Below are 25,245 nucleotides of genomic sequence, written 5' to 3'. Positions count from 1 at the left end.
CGCCATTTTCCCACACTCTCTTGGCCAGTCTGAACATAGCAGTGGAAGCCTTACCCATGCGCTTGTTGATTTCTGCATCTAGAGACAGGTTACTGGTGATAGTTGAGCCTAGGTAGGTGAACTCTTGAACCACTTCCAGAGCGTGGTCGCCAATATTGATGGATGGAGCATTTCTGACATCCTGCCCCATGATGTTCGTTTTCTTGAGGCTGATGGTTAGGCCAAATTCATTGCAGGCAGACGCAAACCTGTCGATGAGACTCTGCAGGCATTCTTCAGTGTGAGATGTTAAAGCAGCATCGTCAGCAAAGAGGAGTTCTCTGATGAGGACTTTCCGTACTTTGGACTTCGCTCTTAGACGGGCAAGGTTGAACAACCTGCCCCCTGATCTTGTGTGGAGGAAAATTCCTTCTTCAGAGGATTTGAACGCATGTGAAAGCAGCAGGGAGAAGAAAATCCCAAAAAGTGTGGGTGCGAGAACACAGCCCTGTTTCACACCACTCAGGATAGGAAAGGGCTCTGATGAGGAGCCACCATGTTGAATTGTGCCTTTCATATTGTCATGGAATGAGGTGATGATACTTAGTAGCTTTGGTGGACATCCGATCTTTTCTAGTAGTCTGAAGAGACCACGTCTGCTGACGAGGTCAAAGGCTTTGGTGAGATCAATGAAAGCAATGTAGAGGGGCATCTGTTGTTCACGGCATTTCTCCTGTATCTGACGAAGGGAGAACAGCATGTCAATAGTCGATCTCTCTGCACGAAAGCCACACTGTGCCTCAGGGTAGACGCGCTCGGCCAGCTTCTGGAGCCTGTTCAGAGCGACTCGAGCAAAGACTTTCCCCACTATGCTGAGCAGGGAGATTCCACGGTAGTTGTTGCAGTCACCGCGGTCACCTTTGTTTTTATAGAGGGTGATGATGTTGGCATCGCGCATGTCCTGGGGTATTGGAATTAGTGTACGTTTATTAATATTGGATCAGGTGTGAGATAATTAGTATTTGACCTGGTGTGAGTTTATTAATGTTGGACCTGGGGTGAGTTGATTATTGGATCAGGTGTGAGTTTATGTATATTGGACCGGATGTGAGTTTGTTATTGGACCAGGTGTGAGTTTAGTCATATTGCACCAGGTGTGAGTTTATTAATTTTGGACCAGGTGTGAGTTAATTAATATTGGACCAGGTGTGAGTTTATGATTGGACCAGGTGTGAGTTTATTAATATTGTACCAGGTGCGAGATTATTAGTATTGGACCTGGTGTGAGATTATTAATATTGGACCAGGTGTGAGTTTATGATTGGACCAGGTGTGAGTTTATTAATTTTGTACCTGGTGTGAAATTATAATATTGGACCAGGTGTGAGTTTATTAGTTTTGAACCAGGTGTGAGATTATTAATATTGGACCAGGTGTGAGTTTATTAGTTTTGGACCAGGTGTGAGATTATTGATATTGGACCAGGTGTGAGATTATTAATATTGGACCTGGTGTGAGATTATTAATATTGGACCTGGTGTGAGTTTATTAGTTTTGGCCCAGGTGTGAGATTATTGATATTGGACCAGGTGTGACATTATTGATATTGGACCTGGTGTGAGATTATTAATTTTGGACCAGGTGTGAGATTATTGATATTGGACCAGGTGTGAGATTATTAATATTGGACCAGGTGTGGGTTTATTAGTTTTGGACCAGGTGTGAGATTATTGATATTGGACCAGGTGTGAGTTTATTAATATTGTACCAGGTGCGAGATTATTAGTATTGGACCTGGTGTGAGATTATTAATATAGGACCAGGTGTGAGTTTATTAGTTTTGGACCAGGTGTGAGATTATTGATATTGGACCAGGTGTGAGATTATTAATATTAGACCTGGTGTGAGTTTATTAGTTTTGGACCAGGTGTGAGATTATTAATATTGGACCTGGTGTGAGTTTATTAGTTTTGGACCAGGTGTGAGATTATTGATATTGGACCAGGTGTGAGATTATTAATATTGGACCTGGTGTGAGTTTATTAGTTTTGGACCAGGTATGAGATTATTGATATTGGACCAGGTGTGAGATTATTAATATTGGACCAGGTGTGAATTTATTAGTATTGGACCAAATGTGGGTTTATGATGGGACCAGGTGTGAGTTTATTAATATTGTACCAGGTGCGAGATTATTAGTATTGGACCTGGTGTGAGATTATTAATATTGGACCAGGTGTGAGTTTATTTGTTTTGGACCAGGTGTGAGATTATTGATATTGGACCAGGTGTGAGTTTATTAGTTTTGGACCATGTGTGAGATTATTGATATTGGACCAGGTGTGAGTTTATTAATATTGTACCAGGTGCGAGATTATTAGTATTGGACCTGGTGTGAGATTATTAATATTGGACCAGGTGTGAGTTTATTAGTTTTGGACCAGGTGTGAGATTATTGATATTGGACCAGGTGTGAGTTTATTAATATTGTACCAGGTGCGAGATTATTAATATTGGACCAGGTGTGAGTTTATTAATATTGTACCAGGTGCGATATTATTGATATTGGACCAGGTGTGAGTTTATTAGTTTTGGACCAGGTGTGAGATTATTGATATTGGACCAGGTGTGAGATTATTAATATTGTACCTGGTGTGAGATTATTGATATTGTACCAGGTGCGAGATTATTAATATTGGACCAGGTGTGAGTTTATTAGTTTTGGACCAGGTGTGAGTTTATTAATATTGGACCAGGTGTGAGATTATTAATATTGGACCTGGTGTGAGATTATTGATATTGTACCAGGTGCGAGATTATTAATATTGGACCAGGTGTGAGTTTATTAGTTTTGGACCAGGTGTGAGATTATTGATATTGGACCAGGTGTGAGATTATTAATATTGGACCAGGTGTGAGTTTATTAATATTGTACCAGGTGCGAGATTATTAATATTGGACCAGGTGTGAGTTTATTAATATTGTACCAGGTGCGAGATTATTGATATTGGACCAGGTGTGAGTTTATTAGTTTTGGACCAGGTGTGAGATAATTGATATTGGACCAGGTGTGAGATTATTAATATTGTACCTGGTGTGAGATTATTGATATTGTACCAGGTGCGAGATTATTAATATTGGACCAGGTGTGAGTTTATTAGTTTTGGACCAGGTGTGAGTTTATTAATATTGTACCAGGTGCGAGATTATTAATATTGGACCAGGTGTGAGTTTATTAATATTGTACCAGGTGCGAGATTATTAATATTGGACCAGGTGTGAGTTTATTAGTTTTGGACCAGTTGTGAGATTATTGATATTGGACCAGGTGTGTGTTTATTAATATTGTACCAGGTGCGAGATAATTAATATTGGAGCAGGTGTGAGTTTATTAGTTTTGGAAGAGGTGTGAGATTATTGATATTGGACCAGGTGTGTGCTTATTAATATTGTACCAGGTGCGAGATTATTAATATTGGAGCAGTTGTGAGTTTATTAATATTGGACCAGGTGTGAGTTTATTTATTTTGTACCTGGTGTGAGATTATTAATATTGGACCTGGTGTGTGTTTATTAGTTTTGGACCAGGTGTGAGATTATTAATATTGGACCAGGTGTGAGTTTATTTATTTTGTACCTGGTGTGAGATTATTAATATTGGACCTGGTGTGTGTTTATTAGTTTTGGACCAGGTGTGAATTTATGAATGGACCTGGTGTGAGTTTATTCATATTGGAAAAGGTGTCAGTTTATTAGTATTGGAGCAGGTGTGAATTTATTAATATTGGAATTGGTGTGAGATAATTAGTATTTGACCTGGTGTGATATTTTTAATGTTGGATCTGGTGTGAGTTTATTAATATTGGACCAGGTGTGAGTTTGCGATTGGAACAGGTGTGAGTTTATTAATCTTGGACCAGGTGTGAGATTATTAGTATTGGACAAGGTGTTTGTTTATTAATATTGGACAAGGTGTGTGTTTATTAATATTGGACCACGTGTGAGTTTATTAGTATTGGACCAGGTGTGGGTTTATGATGGGACCAGGTGTGAGTTTATTAATATTGTACCAGGTGCGAGATTATTAGTATTGGACCTGGTGTGAGATTATTAATATTGGACCAGGTGTGAATTTATTAATATTGGACAAGGTGTGAGATAATTAGTATTTGACCTGGTGTGATATTTTTAATGTTGGATCTGGTGTGAGTTTATTAATATTGGACCAGGTGTGAGTTTGCGATTGGAACAGGTGTGAGTTTATTAATATTGGACCAGGTGTGAGATTATTAGTATTGGACAAGGTGTTTGTTTATTAATATTGGACAAGGTGTGTGTTTATTAATATTGGACCACGTGTGAGTTTATTAGTATTGGACCAGGTGTGGGTTTATGATGGGACCAGGTGTGAGTTTATTAATATTGTACCAGGTGCGAGATTATTAGTATTGGACCTGGTGTGAGATTATTAATATTGGACCAGGTGTGAATTTATTAATATTGGACAAGGTGTGTGTTTATTAATATTGGACCACGTGTGAGTTTATTAGTATTGGACCAGGTGTGGGTTTATGATGGGACCAGGTGTGAGTTTATTAATATTGTACCAGGTGCGAGATTATTTGTATTGGACCTGGTGTGAGATTATTGATATTGGACCAGGTGTGAGTTTATTAATATTGGACCAGGTGTGAGATTATTAGGATTGGACCTGGTGTGAGATTATTGATATTGGACCAGGTGTGAGTTTATTAGTATTGTACCCGGTGTGAATTTAGTCATATTGCACCAGGTGTGAGTTTATTAACTTTGTACCTGGTGTGAGATTATTAATATTGGACCAGGTGTGAGTTTATTAGTTTTGGACCAGATGTGAGATTATTGATATTGGACCAGGTGTGAGTTTATTAATTTTGTACCTGGTGTGAGATTATTAATATTGGACCAGGTGTGAGTTTATTAATATTGGACCAGGTGTGAGATTATTAGGATTGGAACTGGTGTGAGATTATTGATATTGGACCAGGTGTGAGTTTATTAGTATTGTACCCGGTGTGAATTTAGTCATATTGCACCAGGTGTGAGTTTATTAACTTTGTACCTGGTGTGAGATTATTAATATTGGACCAGGTGTGAGTTTATTAGTTTTGGACCAGGTGTGAGATTATTGATATTGGACCAGGTGTGAGTTTATTAATTTTGTACCTGGTGTGAGATTATTAATATTGGACCAGGTGTGAGTTTATTAGTATTGGACCTGGTGTGAGATTATTAATATTGGACCAGGTGTGAGTTTATTAATTTTGTACCTGGTGTGAGATTATTAATATTGGACCAGGTGTGAGTTTATTAGTATTGGACCTGGTGTGAGTTTATTAATATTGGACCAGGTGTGAGTTTATTAGTTTTGGACCAGGTGTGAGATTATTGATATTGGACCAGGTGTGAGTTTATTAATTTTGTACCTGGTGTGAGATTATTAATATTGGACCAGGTGTGAGTTTATTAGTATTGGACCTGGTGTGAGTTTATTAATATTGGACCAGGTGTGAGTTTATTAGTTTTGGACCAGGTGTGAGATTATTGATATTGGACCAGGTGTGAGTTTATTAATTTTGGACCAGGTGTGAGTATATTATTATTGGACCAGGTGTAAGTTTATTATTATTGGGCCAGGTGTACGTATATTATTATTGGACCAGGTGTGAGTTTATTAGTATTGGACCAGGTGTAAGTTTATTAATATTGGACCAGGTGTACGTATATTATTATTGGACCAGGTGTGAGCTTATTAATATTGGATCAGGTGTGAGTTTATTTATATTGTACCCGGTGTGTGTTTATTAATATTGGATCAGATGTGAGATTATTAGTATTTGACCAGGTGTGTGTTTATTAACATTGGATCAGTTGTGTGTTTATTAATATTGGAGCATGTGTGTTTATTAATATTGGATCAGATGCGAGATTATAAATATTGGACCAGGTGTGTGTTTATTAATATTGGATCATTTGTGAGATTATTAGTATTGGACCAGGTGTGTGTTTATTAATATTGGATCAGGTGTGTGTTTATTAATATTGGACCATGTGTGTGTGTATTAATATTGGATCAGGTGTGTGTTTATTAATATTGGACCATGTGTGTGTGTATTAATATTGGATCAGGTGTGTGTTTATTAATATTGGACCATGTGTGTGTTTATTAATATTGGATCAGGTGTGTGTTTATTAATATTGGACCATGTGTGTGTTTATTAATATTGGATCAGGTGTGTGTTTATTAATATTGGACCATGTGTGTGTGTATTAATATTGGATCAGTTGTGAGATTATTAGTATTGGACCAGGTGTGTGTTTATTAATATTGGATCAGGTGTGTGTTTATTAATATTGGACCATGTGTGTGTTTATTAATATTGGATCAGGTGTGTGTTTATTAATATTGGACCATGTGTGTGTGTATTAATATTGGATCAGTTGTGAGATTATTAGTATTGGACCAGGTGTGTGTTTATTAATATTGGACCAGGTGTGTGTTTATTAATATTGGATCAGGTGTGTGTTTATTAATATTGGACCATGTGTGTGTGTATTAATATTGGATCAGTTGTGAGATTATTAGTATTGGACCAGGTGTGTGTTTATTAATATTGGATCAGTTGTGAGATTAATAGTATTGGACCAGGTGTGTGTTTATTAATATTGGACCAGGTGTGTGTTTATTAATATTGGATCAGTTGTGAGATTATTAATATTGGATCAGGTGTGAGTTTATTCGTATGCGACCAGGAGTGAGTTTATTAATATTGCATCAGGTGTGAGTTTATTCATATTGGACCAGGTGTGATCTTCTTAACATTGGACCAGGTTTGAGTTTATTAGTATTGGACCAGGTGTGTGTTTATTAATATTGGATCAGGTGTGACTTTATTAGTATTGGACCAGGTGTGAGTTTATTCATATTGGACCAGATGTGAGATCATTAATATTGGACCAGGTGTGATCTTCTTAACATTGGACCAGGTTTGGGTTTATTAGTATTGGACCAGGTGTGTGTTTATTAACATTGGATCAGTTGTGAGTTTATTAATATTGGATCAGGTGTGAAATTATTAGTATTGGACCTGGTGTGAGATTATTAATATTGGACCAGGTGTGAGTTTATTAATATTGGACCTGGCGAGGGTTTATTAATATTGGACCAGGTGTGAGATAATTATTGGACCGGGTGTGAGTTTATTTGTGGACCAGTTGTGAGTTTATTATTGGTCCAGGTGTGAGTTTATTTATATTGGATCAGGTGTGAGTTTATTATTGGTCCAGGTGTGAGTTTATTTATATTGGATCAGGTGTGAGTTTATTATTGGTCCAGGTATGCGTTTTCTAGAATTGGACCATGTGTGAGTTTATTTTTTGTGGCAGGTGTTGGTATATTAGTATTGTACCAGGTGTGAGTTTATTTATATTGGACCAGGTGTGTGTTTATTAATATTTGATCAGGTGTGAAATTATTAATATTGAATCAGGAGTGAGATTATTAGTATTGGACCACGTGTGTGTTTATTAATATTGGACCAGGTGTGAGTTTATTAATATTGGACCAGGTGTGTGATTATTAGTATTGGACCAGGTGTGTGTTTATTAATATTTGATCAGGTGTGAAATTATTAATATTGAATCAGGAGTGAGATTATTAGTATTGGACCACGTGTGTGTTTATTAATATTGGACCAGGTGTGAGTTTATTAATATTGGACCAGGTGTGAGATTATTAGTATTGGACCACGTGTGTGTTTATTAATATTGGACCAGGTGTGAGTTTATTAATATTGGATCAGTTGTGAGTTTATTAATATTGGATCAGGTGTGAAAGTATTTGTATTGGAACTGGTGTGAGATTATTAGTTTTGGACCAGGTGTGAGATAATTATTGGATCAGTTGTGAGTTTATTAATATTGGAACAGGTTTGAGTTTATTCATATTGGATCAGGTGTGAGTTTATTATGGGTCCAGGTGTGAGTTTATTTATATTGGATCAGGTGTGAGTTTATTGGTATTGGATCAGGTGTGAGTTTATTATTGGTCCAGGTGTGAGTTTATTATTGGTCCAGGTCTGAGTCTATTTATATTGGATCAGGTGTGAGTTCATTATTGGTCCAGGTCTGAGTCTATTTATATTGGATCAGGTGTGAGTTTATTATTGGTCCAGGTGTGAGTTTATTTATATTGGATCAGGTGTGAGTTTATTATAGGTCCAGGTGTGAGTTTATTTATATTGGATCAGGTGTGAGTTTATTATTGGTCCAGGTGTGAGTTTATTATTGGTCCAGGTCTGAGTCTATTTATATTGGATCAGGAGTGAGTTCATTATTGGTCCAGGTGTGAGTTTATTTATATTGGATCAGGTGTGAGTTTATTATAGGTCCAGGTGTGAGTTTATTTATATTGGATCAGGTGTGAGTTTATTATTGGTCCAGGTGTGAGTTTATTTATATTGGATCAGGTGTGAGTTTATTGGTATTAGTTCAGGTGTGAGTTTATTATTGGTCCAGGTGTGAGTTTATTTATATTGGATCAGGTGTGAGTTTATTATTGGTCCAGGTGTGAGTTTATTTATATTGGATCAGGTGTGAGTTTATTGGTATTAGTTCAGGTGTGAGTTTATTATTGGTCCAGGTGTGAGTTTATTTATATTGGATCAGGTGTGAGTTTATTATTGGTCCAGGTGTGAGTTTATTTATATTGGATCAGGTGTGAGTTTATTGGTATTAGTTCAGGTGTGAGTTTATTATTGGTCCAGGTGTGAGTTTATTTATATTGGATCAGGTGTGAGTTTATTATTGGTCCAGGTGTGAGTTTATTTATATTGGATCAGGTGTGAGTTTATTGGTATTAGTTCAGGTGTGAGTTTATTATTGGTCCAGGTGTGAGTTTATTTATATTGGATCAGGTGTGAGTTTATTGGTATTAGTTCAGGTGTGAGTTTATTATTGGTCCAGGTGTGAGTTTATTTATATTGGATCAGGTGTGAGTTTATTATTGCTCCAGGTGTGAGTTTATTTATATTGGATCAGGTGTGAGTTTATTATAGGTCCATGTGTGAGTTTATTTATATTGGATCAGGTGTGAGTTTATTATTGGTCCAGGTGTGAGTTTGTTTATATTGGATCAGGTGTGAGTTTATTGGTATTAGTTCAGGTGTCAGTTTATTATTGGTCCAGGTGTGAGTTTATTTATATTGGATCAGGTGTGAGTTTATTATTGGTCCAGGTGTGAGTCTATTTATATTGGATCAGGTGTGAGTTTATTGGTATTAGTTCAGGTGTGAGTTTATTATTGGTCCAGGTGTGAGTTTATTTATATTGGATCAGGTGTGAGTTTATTATTGGTCCAGGTGTGAGTTTATTTATATTGGATCAGGTGTGAGTTTATTATTGGTCCAGGTGTGAGTTTATTTATATTGGATCAGGTGTGAGTTTATTGGTATTAGTTCAGGTGTGAGTTTATTATTGGTCCAGGTGTGAGTTTATTTATATTGGATCAGGTGTGAGTTTATTATTGGTCCAGGTGTGAGTTTATTTATATTGGATCAGGTGTGAGTTTATTATTGGTCCAGGTGTGAGTTTATTTATATTGGATCAGGTGTGCGTTTATTGGTATTAGTTCAGGTGTGAGTTTATTATTGGTCCAGGTGTGAGTTTATTTATATTGGATCAGGTGTGAGTTTATTATTGGTCCAGGTGTGAGTTTATTTATATTGGATCAGGTGTGAGTTTATTAGTATTGGACCAGGTGTGGGTTTATGATGGGACCAGGTGTGAGTTTATTAATATTGTACCAGGTGCGAGATTATTAGTATTGGACCTGGTGTGAGATTATTAATATTGGACCAGGTGTGAATTTATTAATATTGGACAAGGTGTGAGATAATTAGTATTTGACCTGGTGTGATATTTTTAAGGTTGGATCTGGTGTGAGTTTATTAATATTGGACCAGGTGTGAGTTTGCGATTGGAACAGGTGTGAGTTTATTAATATTGGACCAGGTGTGAGATTATTAGTATTGGACAAGGTGTTTGTTTATTAATATTGGACAAGGTGTGTGTTTATTAATATTGGACCACGTGTGAGTTTATTAGTATTGGACCAGGTGTGGGTTTATGATGGGACCAGGTGTGAGTTTATTAATATTGTACCAGGTGCGAGATTATTAGTATTGGACCTGGTGTGAGATTATTAATATTGGACCAGGTGTGAATTTATGAATATTGGACAAGGTGTGTGTTTATTAATATTGGACCACGTGTGAGTTTATTAGTATTGGACCAGGTGTGGGTTTATGATGGGACCAGGTGTGAGTTTATTAATATTGTACCAGGTGCGAGATTATTTGTATTGGACCTGGTGTGAGATTATTGATATTGGACCAGGTGTGAGTTTATTAATATTGGACCAGGTGTGAGATTATTAGGATTGGACCTGGTGTGAGATTATTGATATTGGACCAGGTGTGAGTTTATTAGTATTGTACCCGGTGTGAATTTAGTCATATTGCACCAGGTGTGAGTTTATTAACTTTGTACCTGGTGTGAGATTATTAATATTGGACCAGGTGTGAGTTTATTAGTTTTGGACCAGATGTGAGATTATTGATATTGGACCAGGTGTGAGTTTATTAATTTTGTACCTGGTGTGAGATTATTAATATTGGACCAGGTGTGAGTTTATTAGTTTTGGACCAGGTGTGAGATTATTGATATTGGACCAGGTGTGAGTTTATTAATTTTGTACCTGGTGTGAGATTATTAATATTGGACCAGGTGTGAGTTTATTAGTATTGGACCTGGTGTGAGATTATTAATATTGGACCAGGTGTGAGTTTATTAATTTTGTACCTGGTGTGAGATTATTAATATTGGACCAGGTGTGAGTTTATTAGTATTGGACCTGGTGTGAGTTTATTAATATTGGACCAGGTGTGAGTTTATTAGTTTTGGACCAGGTGTGAGATTATTGATATTGGACCAGGTGTGAGTTTATTAATTTTGTACCTGGTGTGAGATTATTAATATTGGACCAGGTGTGAGTTTATTAGTATTGGACCTGGTGTGAGTTTATTAATATTGGACCAGGTGTGAGTTTATTAGTTTTGGACCAGGTGTGAGATTATTGATATTGGACCAGGTGTGAGTTTATTAATTTTGGACCAGGTGTGAGTATATTATTATTGGACCAGGTGTAAGTTTATTATTATTGGGCCAGGTGTACGTATATTATTATTGGACCAGGTGTGAGTTTATTAGTATTGGACCAGGTGTAAGTTTATTAATATTGGACCAGGTGTACGTATATTATTATTGGACCAGGTGTGAGCTTATTAATATTGGATCAGGTGTGAGTTTATTTATATTGTACCCGGTGTGTGTTTATTAATATTGGATCAGATGTGAGATTATTAGTATTTGACCAGGTGTGTGTTTATTAACATTGGATCAGTTGTGTGTTTATTAATATTGGACCAGTTGTGAGAATTAATATTGGACCAGGAGTGTGTTTATTAATATTGGACCAGTTGTGTGTTTATTAGTATTGTACCAGTTGTGAGAATTAATATTGGACCAGGAGTGTGTTTATTAATATTGGAGCATGTGTGTTTATTAATATTGGATCAGGTGCGAGATTATAAATATTGGACCAGGTGTGTGTGTATTAATATTGGATCCTTTGTGAGATTATTAGTATTGGACCAGGTGTGTGTTTATTAATATTGGATCAGGTGTGTGTTTATTAATATTGGACCATGTGTGTGTGTATTAATATTGGATCAGGTGTGTGTTTATTAATATTGGACCATGTGTGTGTGTATTAATATTGGATCAGGTGTGTGTTTATTAATATTGGACCATGTGTGTGTTTATTAATATTGGATCAGGTGTGTGTTTATTAATATTGGACCATGTGTGTGTTTATTAATATTGGATCAGGTGTGTGTTTATTAATATTGGACCATGTGTGTGTTTATTAATATTGGATCAGGTGTGTGTTTATTAATATTGGACCAGGTGTGTGTTTATTAATATTGGATCAGGTGTGTGTTTATTAATATTGGACCATGTGTGTGTGTATTAATATTGGATCAGGTGTGTGTTTATTAATATTGGACCATGTGTGTGTTTATTAATATTGGATCAGGTGTGTGTTTATTAATATTGGACCATGTGTGTGTTTATTAATATTGGATCAGGTGTGTGTTTATTAATATTGGACCATGTGTGTGTGTATTAATATTGGATCAGGTGTGTGTTTATTAATATTGGACCATGTGTGTGTTTATTAATATTGGATCAGGTGTGTGTTTATTAATATTGGACCATGTGTGTGTTTATTAATATTGGATCAGGTGTGTGTTTATTAATATTGGACCAGGTGTGTGTTTATTAATATTGGATCAGGTGTGTGTTTATTAATATTGGACCATGTGTGTGTGTATTAATATTGGATCAGTTGTGAGATTATTAGTATTGGACCAGGTGTGTGTTTATTAATATTGGATCAGTTGTGAGATTAATAGTATTGGACCAGGTGTGTGTTTATTAATATTGGACCAGGTGTGTGTTTATTAATATTGGATCAGTTGTGAGATTATTAATATTGGATCAGGTGTGAGTTTATTCGTATGCGACCAGGAGTGAGTTTATTAATATTGCATCAGGTGTGAGTTTATTCATATTGGACCAGGTGTGATCTTCTTAACATTGGACCAGGTTTGAGTTTATTAGTATTGGACCAGGTGTGTGTTTATTAATATTGGATCAGGTGTGACTTTATTAGTATTGGACCAGGTGTGAGTTTATTCATATTGGACCAGATGTGAGATCATTAATATTGGACCAGGTGTGATCTTCTTAACATTGGACCAGGTTTGGGTTTATTAGTATTGGACCAGGTGTGTGTTTATTAACATTGGATCAGTTGTGAGTTTATTAATATTGGATCAGGTGTGAAATTATTAGTATTGGACCTGGTGTGAGATTATTAATATTGGACCAGGTGTGAGTTTATTAATATTGGACCTGGCGAGGGTTTATTAATATTGGACCAGGTGTGAGATAATTATTGGACCGGGTGTGAGTTTATTTGTGGACCAGTTGTGAGTTTATTATTGGTCCAGGTGTGAGTTTATTTATATTGGATCAGGTGTGAGTTTATTATTGGTCCAGGTGTGAGTTTATTTATATTGGATCAGGTGTGAGTTTATTATTGGTCCAGGTGTGAGTTTATTTATATTGGATCAGGTGTGAGTTTATTATTGGTCCAGGTATGCGTTTTCTAGAATTGGACCATGTGTGAGTTTATTTTTTGTGGCAGGTGTTGGTATATTAGTATTGTACCAGGTGTGAGTTTATTTATATTGGACCAGGTGTGTGTTTATTAATATTTGATCAGGTGTGAAATTATTAATATTGAATCAGGAGTGAGATTATTAGTATTGGACCACGTGTGTGTTTATTAATATTGGACCAGGTGTGAGTTTATTAATATTGGACCAGGTGTGTGATTATTAGTATTGGACCAGGTGTGTGTTTATTAATATTTGATCAGGTGTGAAATTATTAATATTGAATCAGGAGTGAGATTATTAGTATTGGACCACGTGTGTGTTTATTAATATTGGACCAGGTGTGAGTTTATTAATATTGGACCAGGTGTGAGATTATTAGTATTGGACCACGTGTGTGTTTATTAATATTGGACCAGGTGTGAGTTTATTAATATTGGATCAGTTGTGAGTTTATTAATATTGGATCAGGTGTGAAAGTATTTGTATTGGAACTGGTGTGAGATTATTAGTTTTGGACCAGGTGTGAGATAATTATTGGATCAGTTGTGAGTTTATTAATATTGGAACAGGTTTGAGTTTATTCATATTGGATCAGGTGTGAGTTTATTATGGGTCCAGGTGTGAGTTTATTTATATTGGATCAGGTGTGAGTTTATTGGTATTGGATCAGGTGTGAGTTTATTATTGGATCAGGTGTGAGTTCATTATTGGTCCAGGTCTGAGTCTATTTATATTGGATCAGGTGTGAGTTTATTATTGGTCCAGGTGTGAGTTTATTTATATTGGATCAGGTGTGAGTTTATTATAGGTCCAGGTGTGAGTTTATTTATATTGGATCAGGTGTGAGTTTATTATTGGTCCAGGTGTGAGTTTATTATTGGTCCAGGTCTGAGTCTATTTATATTGGATCAGGAGTGAGTTTATTATAGGTCCAGGTGTGAGTTTATTTATATTGGATCAGGTGTGAGTTTATTATAGGTCCAGGTGTGAGTTTATTTATATTGGATCAGGTGTGAGTTTATTATTGGTCCAGGTGTGAGTTTATTTATATTGGATCAGGTGTGAGTTTATTGGTATTAGTTCAGGTGTGAGTTTATTATTGGTCCAGGTGTGAGTTTATTTATATTGGATCAGGTGTGAGTTTGTTATTGGTCCAGGTGTGAGTTTATTTATATTGGATCAGGTGTGAGTTTATTATAGGTCCAGGTGTGAGTTTATTTATATTGGATCAGGTGTGAGTTTATTATTGGTCCAGGTGTGAGTTTATTTATATTGGATCAGGTGTGAGTTTATTGGTATTAGTTCAGGTGTGAGTTTATTATTGGTCCAGGTGTGAGTTTATTTATATTGGATCAGGTGTGAGTTTATTATTGGTCCAGGTGTGAGTTTATTTATATTGGATCAGGTGTGAGTTTATTGGTATTAGTTCAGGTGTGAGTTTATTATTGGTCCAGGTGTGAGTTTATTTATATTGGATCAGGTGTGAGTTTATTATTGGTCCAGGTGTGAGTTTATTTATATTGGATCAGGTGTGAGTTTATTGGTATTAGTTCAGGTGTGAGTTTATTATTGGTCCAGGTGTGAGTTTATTTATATTGGATCAGGTGTGAGTTTATTATTGGTCCAGGTGTGAGTTTATTTATATTGGATCAGGTGTGAGTTTATTGGTATTAGTTCAGGTGTGAGTTTATTATTGGTCCAGGTGTGAGTTTATTTATATTGGATCAGGTGTGAGTTTATTGGTATTAGTTCAGGTGTGAGTTTATTATTGGTCCAGGTGTGAGTTTATTTATATTGGATCAGGTGTGAGTTTATTATTGGTCCAGGTGTGAGTTTATTTATATTGGATCAGGTGTGAGTTTATTATAGGTCCATGTGTGAGTTTATTTATATTGGATCAGGTGTGAGTTTATTATTGGTCCAGGTGTGAGTTTGTTTATATTGGATCAGGTGTGAGTTTATTGGTATTAGTTCAGGTGTCAGTTTATTATTGGTCCAGGTGTGAGTTTATTTATATTGGATCAGGTGTGAGTTTATTATTGGTCCAGGTGTGAGTTTATTTATATTGGATCAGGTGTGAGTTTATTGGTATTAGTTCAGGTGTGAGTTTATTATTGGTCCAGGTGTGAGTTTATTTATATTGGATCAGGTGTGAGTTTATTATTGGTCCAGGTGTGAGTTTATTTATATTGGATCAGGTGTGAGTTTATTATTGGTCCAGGTGTGAGTTTATTTATATTGGATCAGGTGTGTTTTTATTGGTATTAGTTCAGGTGTGAGTTTATTATTGGTCCAGGTGTGAGTTTATTTATATTGGATCAGGTGTGAGTTTATTATTGGTCCAGGTGTGAGTTTATTTATATTGGATCAGGTGTGAGTTTATTATTGGTCCAGGTGTGAGTTTATTTATATTGGATCAGGTGTGCGTTTATTGGTATTAGTTCAGGTGTGAGTTTATTATTGGTCCAGGTGTGAGTTTATTTATATTGGATCAGGTGTGAGTTTATTATTGGTCCAGGTGTGAGTTTATTTATATTGGATCAGGTGTGAGTTTATTATTGGTCCAGGTGTGAGTTTATTTATATTGGATCAGGTGTGAGTTTATTATTGGTCCAGGTGTGAGTTTATTTATATTGGATCAGGTGTGAGTTTATTATTGGTCCAGGTGTGAGTTTATTTATATTGGATCAGGTGTGAGTTTATTATTGGTCCAGGTGTGAGTTTATTTATATTGGATCAGGTGTGAGTTTATTATTGGTCCAGGTGTGAGTTTATTTATATTGGATCAGGTGTGAGTTTATTATTGGTCCAGGTGTGAGTTTATTTATATTGGATCAGGTGTGAGTTTATTGGTATTAGTTCAGGTGTGAGTTTATTATTGGTCCAGGTGTGAGTTTATTGATATTGGATCAGGTGTGAGTTTATTATTGGTCCAGGTGTGAGTTTATTTATATTGGATCAGGTGTGAGTTTATTATTGGTCCAGGTGTGAGTTTATTTATATTGGATCAGGTGTGCGTTTATTGGTATTAGTTCAGGTGTGAGTTTATTATTGGTCCAGGTGTGAGTTTATTTATATTGGATCAGGTGTGAGTTTATTATTGGTCCAGGTGTGAGTTTATTTATATTGGATCAGGTGTGAGTTTATTATTGGTCCAGGTGTGAGTTTATTTATAATGGATCAGGTGTGAGTTTATTATTGGTCCAGGTGTGAGTTTATTTATAATGGATCAGGTGTGAGTTTATTATTGGATCAGGTGTGAGTTTATTTATAATGGATCAGGTGTGAGTTTATTATTGGTCCAGGTGTGAGTTTATTTATATTGGATCAGGTGTGAGTTTCTTATTGGTCCAGGTGTGAGTTTATTTATATTGGATCAGGTGTGAGTTTATTGGTATTAGTTCAGGTGTGAGTTTATTTATATTGGATCAGGTGTGAGTTTATTATAGGTCCAGGTGTGAGTTTATTTATATTGGATCAGGTGTGAGTTTATTATTGGTCCAGGTGTGAGTTTATTTATATTGGATCAGGTGTGAGTTTATTGGTATTAGTTCAGGTGTGAGTTTATTATTGGTCCAGGTGTGAGTTTATTTATATTGGATCAGGTGTGAGTTTATTATTGGTCCAGGTGTGAGTTTATTTATATTGGATCAGGTGTGAGTTTATTTATATTGGTCCAGGTGTGAGTTTATTTATATTGGATCAGGTGTGAGTTTATTGGTATTAGTTCAGGTGTGAGTTTATTATTGGTCCAGGTGTGAGTTTATTTATATTGGATCAGGTGTGAGTTTATTATTGGTCCAGGTGTGAGTTTATTTATATTGGATCAGGTGTGAGTTTATTGGTATTAGTTCAGGTGTGAGTTTATTATTGGTCCAGGTGTGAGTTTATTTATATTGGATCAGGTGTGAGTTTATTGGTATTAGTTCAGGTGTGAGTTTATTATTGGTCCAGGTGTGAGTTTATTTATATTGGATCAGGTGTGAGTTTATTATTGGTCCAGGTGTGAGTTTATTTATATTGGATCAGGTGTGAGTTTATTATTGGTCCAGGTGTGAGTTTATTTATATTGGATCAGGTGTGAGTTTATTATTGGTCCAGGTGTGAGTTTATTTATATTGGATCAGGTGTGAGTTTATTGGTATTAGTTCAGGTGTGAGTTTATTATTGGTCCAGGTGTGAGTTTATTTATATTGGATCAGGTGTGAGTTTATTATTGGTCCAGGTGTGAGTTTATTTATATTGGATCAGGTGTGAGTTTATTATTGGTCCAGGTGTGAGTTTATTTATATTGGATCAGGTGTGCGTTTATTGGTATTAGTTCAGGTGTGAGTTTATTATTGGTCCAGGTGTGAGTTTATTTATATTGGATCAGGTGTGAGTTTATTATTGGTCCAGGTGTGAGTTTATTTATATTGGATCAGGTGTGAGTTTATTATTGGTCCAGGTGTGAGTTTATTTATAATGGATCAGGTGTGAGTTTATTATTGGTCCAGGTGTGAGTTTATTTATAATGGATCAGGTGTGAGTTTATTATTGGATCAGGTGTGAGTTTATTTATAATGGATCAGGTGTGAGTTTATTATTGGTCCAGGTGTGAGTTTATCTATATTGGATCAGGTGTGAGTTTCTTATTGGTCCAGGTGTGAGTTTATTTATATTGGATCAGGTGTGAGTTTATTGGTATTAGTTCAGGTGTGAGTTTATTTATATTGGATCAGGTGTGAGTTTATTATTGGTCCAGGTGTGAGTTTATTTATATTGGATCAGGTGTGAGTTTATTGGTATTAGTGCAGGTGTGAGTTTATTATTGGTCCAGGTGTGAGTTTATTTATATTGGATCAGGTGTGAGTTTATTATTGGTCCAGGTGTGAGTTTATTTATATTGGATCAGGTGTGAGTTTATTGGTATTAGTGCAGGTGTGAGTTTATTTATAATGGATCAGGTGTGAGTTTATTATTGGTCCAGGTGTGAGTTTATTTATATTGGATCAGGTGTGAGTTTATTGGTATTAGTGCAGGTGTGAGTTTATTATTGGTCCAGGTGTGAGTTTATTTATATTGGATCAGGTGTGAGTTTATTATTGGTCCAGGTGTGAGTTTATTTATATTGGATCAGGTGTGAGTTTATTGGTATTAGTGCAGGTGTGAGTTTATTATTGGTCCAGGTGTGAGTTTATTTATATTGGATCAGGTGTGAGTTTATTATTGGTCCAGGTGTGAGTTTATTTATATTGGATCAGGTGTGAGTTTATTGGTATTAGTGCAGGTGTGAGTTTATTATTGGTCCAGGTGTGAGTTTATTTATATTGGATCAGGTGTGAGTTTATTATTGGTCCAGGTGTGAGTTTATTTATATTGGATCAGGTGTGAGTTTATTGGTATTAGTTCAGGTGTGAGTTTATTATTGGTCCAGGTGTGAGTTTATTTATATTGGATCAGGTGTGAGTTTATTATTGGTCCAGGTGTGAGTTTATTTATATTGGATCAGGTGTGAGTTTATTGGTATTAGTTCAGGTGTGAGTTTATTATTGGTCCAGGTGTGAGTTTATTTATATTGGATCAGGTGTGAGTTTATTGGTATTAGTTCAGGTGTGAGTTTATTATTGGTCCAGGTGTGAGTTTATTTATATTGGATCAGGTGTGAGTTTATTATTGGTCCAGGTGTGAGTTTATTTATATTGGATCAGGTGTGAGTTTATTATTGGTCCAGGTGTGAGTTTATTTATATTGGATCAGGTGTGAGTTTATTATTGGTCCAGGTGTGAGTTTATTTATATTGGATCAGGTGTGAGTTTATTGGTATTAGTTCAGGTGTGAGTTTATTATTGGTCCAGGTGTGAGTTTATTTATATTGGATCAGGTGTGAGTTTATTATTGGTCCAGGTGTGAGTTTATTTATATTGGATCAGGTGTGAGTTTATTGGGATTAGTTCAGGTGTGAGTTTATTATTGGTCCAGGTGTGAGTTTATTTATATTGGATCAGGTGTGAGTTTATTATTGGTCCAGGTGTGAGTTTATTTATATTGGATCAGGTGTGAGTTTATTATTGGTCCAGGTGTGAGTTTATTTATATTGGATCAGGTGTGCGTTTATTGGTATTAGTTCAGGTGTGAGTTTATTATTGGTCCAGGTGTGAGTTTATTTATATTGGATCAGGTGTGAGTTTATTATTGGTCCAGGTGTGAGTTTATTTATATTGGATCAGGTGTGAGTTTATTATTGGATCAGGTGTGAGTTTATTTATAATGGATCAGGTGTGAGTTTATTATTGGTCCAGGTGTGAGTTTATTTATATTGGATCAGGTGTGAGTTTCTTATTGGTCCAGGTGTGAGTTTATTTATATTGGATCAGGTGTGAGTTTATTGGTATTAGTTCAGGTGTGAGTTTATTTATATTGGATCAGGTGTGAGTTTATTATAGGTCCAGGTGTGAGTTTATTTATATTGGATCAGGTGTGAGTTTATTATTGGTCCAGGTGTGAGTTTATTTATATTGGATCAGGTGTGAGTTTATTATTGGTCCAGGTGTGAGTTTATTTATATTGGATCAGGTGTGAGTTTATTATTGGTCCAGGTGTGAGTTTATTTATATTGGATCAGGTGTGAGTTTATTATTGGTCCAGGTGTGAGTTTATTTATATTGGATCAGGTGTGAGTTTATTATTGGTCCAGGTGTGAGTTTATTTATATTGGATCAGGTGTGAGTTTATTATTGGTCCAGGTGTGAGTTTATTTATATTGGATCAGGTGTGAGTTTATTATTGGTCCAGGTGTGAGTTTATTTATATTGGATCAGGTGTGAGTTTATTGGTATTAGTTCAGGTGTGAGTTTATTATTGGTCCAGGTGTGAGTTTATTGATATTGGATCAGGTGTGAGTTTATTATTGGTCCAGGTGTGAGTTTATTTATATTGGATCAGGTGTGAGTTTATTATTGGTCCAGGTGTGAGTTTATTTATATTGGATCAGGTGTGCGTTTATTGGTATTAGTTCAGGTGTGAGTTTATTATTGGTCCAGGTGTGAGTTTATTTATATTGGATCAGGTGTGAGTTTATTATTGGTCCAGGTGTGAGTTTATTTATATTGGATCAGGTGTGAGTTTATTATTGGTCCAGGTGTGAGTTTATTTATAATGGATCAGGTGTGAGTTTATTATTGGTCCAGGTGTGAGTTTATTTATAATGGATCAGGTGTGAGTTTATTATTGGATCAGGTGTGAGTTTATTTATAATGGATCAGGTGTGAGTTTATTATTGGTCCAGGTGTGAGTTTATTTATATTGGATCAGGTGTGAGTTTCTTATTGGTCCAGGTGTGAGTTTATTTATATTGGATCAGGTGTGAGTTTATTGGTATTAGTTCAGGTGTGAGTTTATTTATATTGGATCAGGTGTGAGTTTATTATAGGTCCAGGTGTGAGTTTATTTATATTGGATCAGGTGTGAGTTTATTATTGGTCCAGGTGTGAGTTTATTTATATTGGATCAGGTGTGAGTTTATTGGTATTAGTTCAGGTGTGAGTTTATTATTGGTCCAGGTGTGAGTTTATTTATATTGGATCAGGTGTGAGTTTATTATTGGTCCAGGTGTGAGTTTATTTATATTGGATCAGGTGTGAGTTATTGGTATTAGTTCAGGTGTGAGTTTATTATTGGTCCAGGTGTGAGTTTATTTATATTGGATCAGGTGTGAGTTTATTATTGGTCCAGGTGTGAGTTTATTTATATTGGATCAGGTGTGAGTTTATTGGTATTAGTTCAGGTGTGAGTTTATTATTGGTCCAGGTGTGAGTTTATTTATATTGGATCAGGTGTGAGTTTATTGGTATTAGTTCAGGTGTGAGTTTATTATTGGTCCAGGTGTGAGTTTATTTATATTGGATCAGGTGTGAGTTTATTATTGGTCCAGGTGTGAGTTTATTTATATTGGATCAGGTGTGAGTTTATTATTGGTCCAGGTGTGAGTTTATTTATATTGGATCAGGTGTGAGTTTATTATTGGTCCAGGTGTGAGTTTATTTATATTGGATCAGGTGTGAGTTTATTGGTATTAGTTCAGGTGTGAGTTTATTATTGGTCCAGGTGTGAGTTTATTTATATTGGATCAGGTGTGAGTTTATTATTGGTCCAGGTGTGAGTTTATTTATATTGGATCAGGTGTGAGTTTATTATTGGTCCAGGTGTGAGTTTATTTATATTGGATCAGGTGTGCGTTTATTGGTATTAGTTCAGGTGTGAGTTTATTATTGGTCCAGGTGTGAGTTTATTTATATTGGATCAGGTGTGAGTTTATTATTGGTCCAGGTGTGAGTTTATTTATATTGGATCAGGTGTGAGTTTATTATTGGTCCAGGTGTGAGTTTATTTATAATGGATCAGGTGTGAGTTTATTATTGGTCCAGGTGTGAGTTTATTTATAATGGATCAGGTGTGAGTTTATTATTGGATCAGGTGTGAGTTTATTTATAATGGATCAGGTGTGAGTTTATTATTGGTCCAGGTGTGAGTTTATCTATATTGGATCAGGTGTGAGTTTCTTATTGGTCCAGGTGTGAGTTTATTTATATTGGATCAGGTGTGAGTTTATTGGTATTAGTTCAGGTGTGAGTTTATTTATATTGGATCAGGTGTGAGTTTATTATTGGTCCAGGTGTGAGTTTATTTATATTGGATCAGGTGTGAGTTTATTGGTATTAGTGCAGGTGTGAGTTTATTATTGGTCCAGGTGTGAGTTTATTTATATTGGATCAGGTGTGAGTTTATTATTGGTCCAGGTGTGAGTTTATTTATATTGGATCAGGTGTGAGTTTATTGGTATTAGTTCAGGTGTGAGTTTATTATTGGTCCAGGTGTGAGTTTATTTATATTGGATCAGGTGTGAGTTTATTATTGGTCCAGGTGTGAGTTTATTTATATTGGATCAGGTGTGAGTTTATTGGTATTAGTTCAGGTGTGAGTTTATTATTGGTCCAGGTGTGAGTTTATTTATATTGGATCAGGTGTGAGTTTATTGGTATTAGTTCAGGTGTGAGTTTATTATTGGTCCAGGTGTGAGTTTATTTATATTGGATCAGGTGTGAGTTTATTATTGGTCCAGGTGTGAGTTTATTTATATTGGATCAGGTGTGAGTTTATTGGGATTAGTTCAGGTGTGAGTTTATTATTGGTCCAGGTGTGAGTTTATTTATATTGGATCAGGTGTGAGTTTATTATTGGTCCAGGTGTGAGTTTATTTATATTGGATCAGGTGTGAGTTTATTATTGGTCCAGGTGTGAGTTTATTTATATTGGATCAGGTGTGCGTTTATTGGTATTAGTTCAGGTGTGAGTTTATTATTGGTCCAGGTGTGAGTTTATTTATATTGGATCAGGTGTGAGTTTATTATTGGTCCAGGTGTGAGTTTATTTATATTGGATCAGGTGTGAGTTTATTATTGGATCAGGTGTGAGTTTATTTATAATGGATCAGGTGTGAGTTTATTATTGGTCCAGGTGTGAGTTTATTTATATTGGATCAGGTGTGAGTTTCTTATTGGTCCAGGTGTGAGTTTATTTATATTGGATCAGGTGTGAGTTTATTGGTATTAGTTCAGGTGTGAGTTTATTTATATTGGATCAGGTGTGAGTTTATTATAGGTCCAGGTGTGAGTTTATTTATATTGGATCAGGTGTGAGTTTATTATTGGTCCAGGTGTGAGTTTATTTATATTGGATCAGGTGTGAGTTTATTGGGATTAGTTCAGGTGTGAGTTTATTATTGGTCCAGGTGTGAGTTTATTTATATTGGATCAGGTGTGAGTTTATTATTGGTCCAGGTGTGAGTTTATTTATATTGGATCAGGTGTGAGTTTATTATTGGTCCAGGTGTGAGTTTATTTATATTGGATCAGGTGTGCGTTTATTGGTATTAGTTCAGGTGTGAGTTTATTATTGGTCCAGGTGTGAGTTTATTTATATTGGATCAGGTGTGAGTTTATTATTGGTCCAGGTGTGAGTTTATTTATATTGGATCAGGTGTGAGTTTATTATTGGATCAGGTGTGAGTTTATTTATAATGGATCAGGTGTGAGTTTATTATTGGTCCAGGTGTGAGTTTATTTATATTGGATCAGGTGTGAGTTTCTTATTGGTCCAGGTGTGAGTTTATTTATATTGGATCAGGTGTGAGTTTATTGGTATTAGTTCAGGTGTGAGTTTATTTATATTGGATCAGGTGTGAGTTTATTATAGGTCCAGGTGTGAGTTTATTTATATTGGATCAGGTGTGAGTTTATTATTGGTCCAGGTGTGAGTTTATTTATATTGGATCAGGTGTGAGTTTATTGGTATTAGTTCAGGTGTGAGTTTATTATTGGTCCAGGTGTGAGTTTATTTATATTGGATCAGGTGTGAGTTTATTATTGGTCCAGGTGTGAGTTTATTTATATTGGATCAGGTGTGAGTTTATTATTGGTCCAGGTGTGAGTTTATTTATATTGGATCAGGTGTGAGTTTATTATTGGTCCAGGTGTGAGTTTATTTATATTGGATCAGGTGTGAGTTTATTGGTATTAGTTCAGGTGTGAGTTTATTATTGGTCCAGGTGTGAGTTTATTTATATTGGATCAGGTGTGAGTTTATTATTGGTCCAGGTGTGAGTTTATTTATATTGGATCAGGTGTGAGTTTATTGGTATTAGTTCAGGTGTGAGTTTATTATTGGTCCAGGTGTGAGTTTATTTATATTGGATCAGGTGTGAGTTTATTATTGGTCCAGGTGTGAGTTTATTTATATTGGATCAGGTGTGAGTTTATTGGTATTAGTTCAGGTGTGAGTTTATTATTGGTCCAGGTGTGAGTTTATTTATATTGGATCAAATGTGAGTTTATTATTGGTCCAGGTGTGAGTTTATTTATATTGGATCAGGTGTGAGTTTATTATTGGTCCAGGTGTGAGTTTATTTATATTGGATCAGGTGTGAGTTTATTGGTATTAGTTCAGGTGTGAGTTTATTATTGGTCCAGGTGTGAGTTTATTTATATTGGATCAGGTGTGCGTTTATTGGTATTAGTTCAGGTGTGAGTTTATTATTGGTCCAGGTGTGAGTTTATTTATATTGGATCAGGTGTGAGTTTATTATTGGTCCAGGTGTGAGTTTATTTATATTGGATCAGGTGTGAGTTTATTATTGGTCCAGGTGTGAGTTTATTTATAATGGATCAGGTGTGAGTTTATTATTGGTCCAGGTGTGAGTTTATTTATAATGGATCAGGTGTGAGTTTATTATTGGATCAGGTGTGAGTTTATTTATAATGGATCAGGTGTGAGTTTATTATTGGTCCAGGTGTGAGTTTATTTATATTGGATCAGGTGTGAGTTTCTTATTGGTCCAGGTGTGAGTTTATTTATATTGGATCAGGTGTGAGTTTATTGGTATTAGTTCAGGTGTGAGTTTATTTATATTGGATCAGGTGTGAGTTTATTATAGGTCCAGGTGTGAGTTTATTTATATTGGATCAGGTGTGAGTTTATTATTGGTCCAGGTGTGAGTTTATTTATATTGGATCAGGTGTGAGTTTATTGGTATTAGTTCAGGTGTGAGTTTATTATAGGTCCAGGTGTGAGTTTATTTATATTGGATCAGGTGTGAGTTTATTATTGGTCCAGGTGTGAGTTTATTTATATTGGATCAGGTGTGAGTTTATTGGTATTAGTTCAGGTGTGAGTTTATTATTGGTCCAGGTGTGAGTTTATTTATATTGGATCAGGTGTGAGTTTATTGGTATTAGTTCAGGTGTGAGTTTATTATTGGTCCAGGTGTGAGTTTATTTATATTGGATCAGGTGTGAGTTTATTATTGGTCCAGGTGTGAGTTTATTTATATTGGATCAGGTGTGAGTTTATTGGTATTAGTTCAGGTGTGAGTTTATTATTGGTC

Source organism: Heterodontus francisci, chromosome 11, assembly GCF_036365525.1.
Source record: "Heterodontus francisci isolate sHetFra1 chromosome 11, sHetFra1.hap1, whole genome shotgun sequence".
Lineage (NCBI taxonomy): Eukaryota > Metazoa > Chordata > Chondrichthyes > Heterodontiformes > Heterodontidae > Heterodontus > Heterodontus francisci.
This window is presented reverse-complemented; position numbering follows the sequence as displayed.